Source organism: Pieris brassicae, chromosome Z (assembly GCF_905147105.1).
Source record: "Pieris brassicae chromosome Z, ilPieBrab1.1, whole genome shotgun sequence".
Taxonomy (NCBI): domain Eukaryota; kingdom Metazoa; phylum Arthropoda; class Insecta; order Lepidoptera; family Pieridae; genus Pieris; species Pieris brassicae.
Window position 1 is genome coordinate 7,092,003 of NC_059680.1, and position 6,282 is coordinate 7,098,284.

The 6,282-nt window shown below is 35.2% G+C and overlaps 1 long non-coding RNA gene across 1 annotated transcript; it reads right to left on the reverse strand.

The window, feature by feature from the left end:
• Positions 1 to 2,552: 2,552 nt before the first annotated feature.
• Positions 2,553 to 3,101, reverse strand: LOC123718950. The gene is made up of 2 exons (XR_006755077.1): positions 2,880 to 3,101; positions 2,553 to 2,807 (listed from the first exon to the last, which is right to left on the reverse strand). It is a non-coding gene; the product is annotated as an uncharacterized LOC123718950 (long non-coding RNA).
• Between the last annotated feature and the right edge of the window lie 3,181 nt (positions 3,102 to 6,282).

Here is a 6,282-nt window from a genome sequence, read left to right on the forward strand (position 1 = left end):
TTATTCTTTCGAAGTTGACTGGAGTATATTATAGTTAACTCACTTTAAAAAAAATTTTTTTTATTAACGACAAATCTTAGTCTGAGTAGTATATACTCTGCGACCTTAAAAGTGCCTTGGTCCTCCGCTTGTGTGTGTGCGCTTACTCCTGTGCCACCTGCCAATTGCTGGCTTTCAGCTGTAGCCGCGCTCTGTCGATTCAGACTACACTTAGGCCGACCATTAGGTCGTTAGGAAGATTTTTTCTGTGATGGAAGATGTGCTCAAGAAGGAAACCCCCAGCCAACATAGTCGATGGGCCTTGTATTCGCCTATAATGTTGGGTTGGCCTGTCAACTCTTCTATTTCGTGTCTTCGCGACCTTTCTTCTCTCCTTGTAGGCCCCAGGATTTTACTCAAAATCTTCCATTCCACCGTAAGTAGCTACTGCTTCTCTTTCATACTAAAACCATTCTACAGGGTTGCTTGGCATCTAATGCTATTTTGGATTTCTCTGTCAAGTTAGTTTTCTCTACTGTCTCATCTTTTATGGTGCAATCAAAATTAACTAAATTTAGCAGTTCCTTTATAGGTAGTATTCTTGAGTTGAAGATCATCCTGAATCCAACTTTACGTGCTTCTACTTTCAACACTAGCAGTCACAGAGGACGTGTTCTAAAACCAAGTTCAAGAGCACAGGCGCATCCTATTGTTTTCGTCCATAGTTATCAGGTGTGAGCTCCCCACTGACCCACACTCATTTTACGCTCTGATGTGGTATGATCATCTTTATTACTTAATTGGTATGCGGGATCGCCTCAGGATGTTGTATGTGTGTTTCTGTCAATCTTATCATTGGCATTGGAGAAGTCAACAAATAGCGAATGACCGCTTTGGGTGTTTTTTCATTTTTTCTCCATGATCTGACACAATAGGAAAATCTGATCAAAAGTATTGCGATTTCATGTAAGAGTACATATGATATAATTATATAGACCGTAGGGAGCAATAAAGTAATACCTCTGTAGTTTACATGTGTAAGAGATCTCTCTTACCACAGCCTTTTTGTGTATCGGACATAAACATCCATGTAACACTCACACGGTCAGCGTTCCACTTCCCAGATTTTGGAGATCAATTCGTAAAGTTTTAGTCGTACAGTCACTTCACTGTACCTCTATAACTTCTCTGGCACTTCAACTACCTCAAATACATACTTATTGTAGATTATTTATTGTCATTCAAATTATAATAATCAGTCAAAATTGACAATCTGAATTTGATAAAATTGACTTGAATATTTGGATGCAATAATTTGGATTTTAAAAGTTTGACGAGAGCATGCGATGGTAAATTAGAAAACTATTCTAAGGATAAGTATTTAACTTAACAATAAACAATGAGTACGTGGCGTATGGCAGGATTAAAGTAAGTAACAATTGACTGCCTCATCTGATCGGGCTCAATTCGATCGATGATTGTAGGGTTTCTGGGTGACGCAAAAAAGAAATAAAGGCAAACCAATGTTTCTAAAAACTAAGACTAAGTTAGGGAGATAAGTATACGATTGGGATGATACCCCACAACCACCCACATTTCTGGTTGGATTACACTTATACTTTGTGTCTTCCGACCGAAAAATTTTGTTTTAATGCTAGTTCAATATCCGATATTTTTCCAACTTAACTTCTAAAACATAATTGGTTGTTTCAGTTACGTAAACTATTCTAACATAGCTGCAAAAACACTGCGCAAATCGCTAAAATCAAATTTGCGAGATGAAGCATCCAAACGTGACGCATCTTATATTAAGTGCTTCTTTTGGTCAAATGGCACGATGTTACGTATGTATTAACAAAATGGATAGTGAGCTTTGTAATATACTAATAAAATAATTGATCACTTGTATGTACGATTTTCAGCTGCCGGCGAAAAGCCTAAAGCCGATAAAGAGAAAACTTGATTATACAGTAACATATTATTCCTTCTGTAGATCATTTGTTACTGTTAACATAGTAGGTAATCTTGTGAAAGTTATACGAATAGACAATGTTGTTCAATATTTCGCTAAATTCTCAATAGAATAAAATAAATATTTTTCTTAATTTATTGTTTTAATGACTTCATGTACGTCACATTGCGTGCAAATAAATATTCTATGGTGGATGGAAACAATTGTATGTTTTATGTTATACTATAAACTCCTTTTTTTGTATAAAATATTAATAAACAAATATATTCATATTGGGTATATTTATTGTAACTTGTGATGTGATGTGACAAAAATTGAAGATTTCGTAAAAGTACCCCTGTAGCGAAACCTACAATCTACAATTACTGCGATGTTTTGTGCCTCTAACCACGCTGACAAAGTCATTCGGCTGCTTAGGTGTATATACAACTTCTCGACTTAATACTGGGACCTTTAGGCTAGTTAGACTTTTCCGAATCTGCCGGATAATAGAACGTTTTATACTTTAGTGGTTTGATATAATCTATTAAAAAAGAGATATTGATCATAATAATTAGCTGAAACGGCTAGCAATAGATTAATGTCAAATGAATGAATCGTGACCAAATTAATAATTTTATTATAAAAAACAACAGAGTTGCTAACAACATCGGCGGCGTCTGCGTCGACAACATCGTTTCGTAGGGCGGCTGCATCTCCGTGGGCAACGCTTTCGACAGCCACACATTTCAAGGGCAAAGTTTTCCAAGTACCGGTTACCGCGTTTATTAAGAAACCCTAAAGCCGCACTCCACTTTAACGTCTCCTCTGCTCTCCTTGTTAAGTTATAAGTGCTCCAAACATTGCCAAATTTGTCCTGCAAATACTTCGTGATATCAATAGCAGACACGCCGGTCTTGTCGTCCATACGGCGAAATGCAGTTATTACCATTTTTGCCATGTTCTCATCTTGCTCTCTTTCCGTCTCCTTCATTGTGAATTTGGTATTTGGTTGTTTTACAAAATTTACATACTTTTGGAACCTTAATTATATTTAATGTAAAAAGATATTTATGTAGCCATGGATGTAATACAGTTTGTCATAGTAATTTATAAATCTCAATAAATTATTCAAATACTTTTAATGTCGACACTGACAATTTAAATTAAATTTTCGGTTATTTTTTTAATTTATGGTAAGCTATCAATAAAATATTTAGACTTTTTGGAAAGCATATTTAATAGAAACAATTCGAAAACAGAAGGATACATGACAAAAAACATTAATCAAATCTCTCCTGGAGTTAATCTTGTTAAATTTTTTTGTATCTTAGCAATAGCTGAAAATGTATTAAGCCGAAATTTGTAATTATTTGTTCTGATGCCGTTCTGAGGAATTATTTATAAACGTGTTACAATTTCAAAATGAATACAAATGAAAAAATCCAACCCTTCGGTAGGCTTATTACACAGTACCTGCAAGAGAATGTGGACGGTGTAACATTAACAGATGTAGTGCAACACCTCCAGGACGAGCATGGTGAAGAGCCTACCGAAGAACTGAAGAGATCAGTTCAGTCAGTTCTCGATAACGGGGCAACATTGGGCTTTCTGGAAAGAAAAGGTTCTCATTTTATTACATGGTTAGCCCGAGGCGCACGTTGTTGTCCAAGACGACGAAGACGTAAGTGTGGGTGTCCCCGCCGCCGTCGCCGTTGTTGTCCGCGCCCTTGCCGCCGCCGCCGCCGCAGCCGTTGTCGGCGAAGGCGCCGCCGTTGCTGACTTCCTGAAGTCTTACAGTATTTGAATTGAGCAAATAACAAATTCTTAGTGATGTGTATTATTGTAATTTCGAAGTGTTTTACGAGATTAAGTGAAATAATTTGCTTAACGTTATTTTTATTTTCTACATTGCATTGTTTCAGGTATGTTATTTTTCGAAAACATTAACTATCGATTAACGCTATCTTTTTTTACTTACGTCGATTCTGTGGTATAGTAGTGAAAAACCTGGAATATAATTCTGTAAAAGATAAACAGGTAAATTTCGTAGATAGTTACCAAAACTCTGATATATTTATATTGATAGTTCTTTAAACATAATCCTATACGTAAGAGAGAATGACTTTCCCTGACTTGATGAATGTCTAAGTCTTGAGTTCCAGCAAAAAATAAGGTTCCGTGAGAGCTTGTTTCAAATAAGTTCATACAGAAAGCTGAAACCCTATTGGCCTCAAATGGAACAAAGTGTTATTTCTTTGCCCAATCCGGGGGTTACAAGACATGAGCATGTATATCGTGGAATCAGGTCTATATAGCTAAAATGAAACTAGACATCGTGTGGTTTTATTATATTATATTATATAATGATTAAAACATGCGATACAGATGAGTACTACGAGTATATTATATATTTGACATCCATTACATTTATAATCGTATATAAGACATTTAAGACCGAAGAATAATTCCAGTATCAGGTTGACCCAGAAATTAAATAGGTTTCATTTAAAAACTTCATTATAGACATTCATAGATGAATTTGTGTTCAAGACGTTAACAATGAAAGTGAGTTATTATTCAGGACTCTTAAATTTATTAAAATAAGTTTAGGCATAAAAATTACAAATGTATGCTTAAAACAGTTGAGAAATTCTGGGTTATTTTTATTTCATAAATCGTTTGACGTCAAACATAGCCCTTGAATTGGTTTTAGGGCGGTTACAGACTAGCGTATTTTTCTACGCGTAGAAGGTCGTTTCGGCATACGCGCTTCACAAAACCGGACGTGTTTTATCTGGCATATTTCGGCGTGTTCGCTCGAATCGGTAGTGGCGTCGTGTCATCATGGTTTCTGACGAAGAAACATTGCCAAGCTTACACTAGCTTAGAAGCGCGCGAGAAGTTGAGCGGGTGTCAAAAGGCGCGCCTTTACATGCCAACATGCGCTCCCAAAGACGGGCGTAAAAAACGCTAGTCTGTTTCCGCCCTTACAGATGTATTGAAACTCTTATCGCAGCGACGAAATTAATGAAATTTACGCAATTTCATTTATTATACGTATTTAAAGAAAATTTACATTCAAGATACGCATAGTACATTTTCTGTTGAAGATAAATCTCAATGTTAATATTTTGTGAAACTCTACGAAAAGACGATTACTATTTTAAATATACTATCCTAAGCTTAATAGACATTGAAAAATTATCTTAATAAGTAGAGATATGGAGTAATAAATATTATTAACTCTCTTACTTTTAAAAACATCACAGATCAACTGATCTGGAACAAAGTGTAAGCTAAGATTATAAAGACAAATTATAAATAATACCTGCTCAAAATTATGCATTGAGCTTACAAACCTATGATGTTTCTACTCTTACTCAGCAAACTGGTCCCACACAAAATTACCAATCCAACAGTCGGAGAGTTAAGTCGTTAAAAATGCGATTGAGAGATTCCCCATCTATCCGGGACTCTTGCGCAATTAATTGTGAAACTCGTAAAACTTATCTGTTAAGCAAACAAGACCTATCCACCTTGCTTTTAAAAAATCATCTTAATCATCATGCTCGACTCTTGCCCCATTTGAGCTACGGGGCTACATACAAAACTCTTCCGAAATGTTGAAATAAATTAATAATATGATAGTAAATTAGTAGTAGCATAATTTGAGGCCTTACCACAAACTTAAGATTCTTAGTAATCGTATACGACTATTATAGATTTTCACAGCTTAAACATAACTTTTCATGATGTATATTCGAGCTTCGGTTTAGTTCCAAATAAGCTTTAAACTTTCCTTACAAAGATCTTTGGGTACTCTTCTTCTGCTGTTTGAATTTACGTATTGTTAGTGATACGACCTCAGACATATTTGAATGCCATTAATATTAATGTAACAAGAGAACGAATTCGCGACAGTACCTTCTATATATGTTTGGAATTGAACTTAATATATATAGTAAACATTTAATAGTAATTTAAATAGCATAAGGACATAGTCATGGGTTAATAACAATGATGACCTACCAGGAACGTTTTTAATGCCAAGTTCTGCGTGCGTGAACTGAACTTTCACATTTATATTCTTTAAGAAAGTTTTAACTTAAATAAGAATCGTGTAGGTTCCTTCGGTTGTGCTATAATTAAATTTGTGTGATTGGATTTTTTTAATGTTTTATTCGCTAACCACAATCTGGCGTACGCATGTCATTAAATATTATCGTTTTGAAATAAACATTTTTAATAATTTTCAAAACACACAGAACGAGGCTTTGCTAATTGGGACATTGGCCTGAAAGTAGGCTTGGTTCGATTCCATATCGAACACCGAAAAAGTTTACCATCAT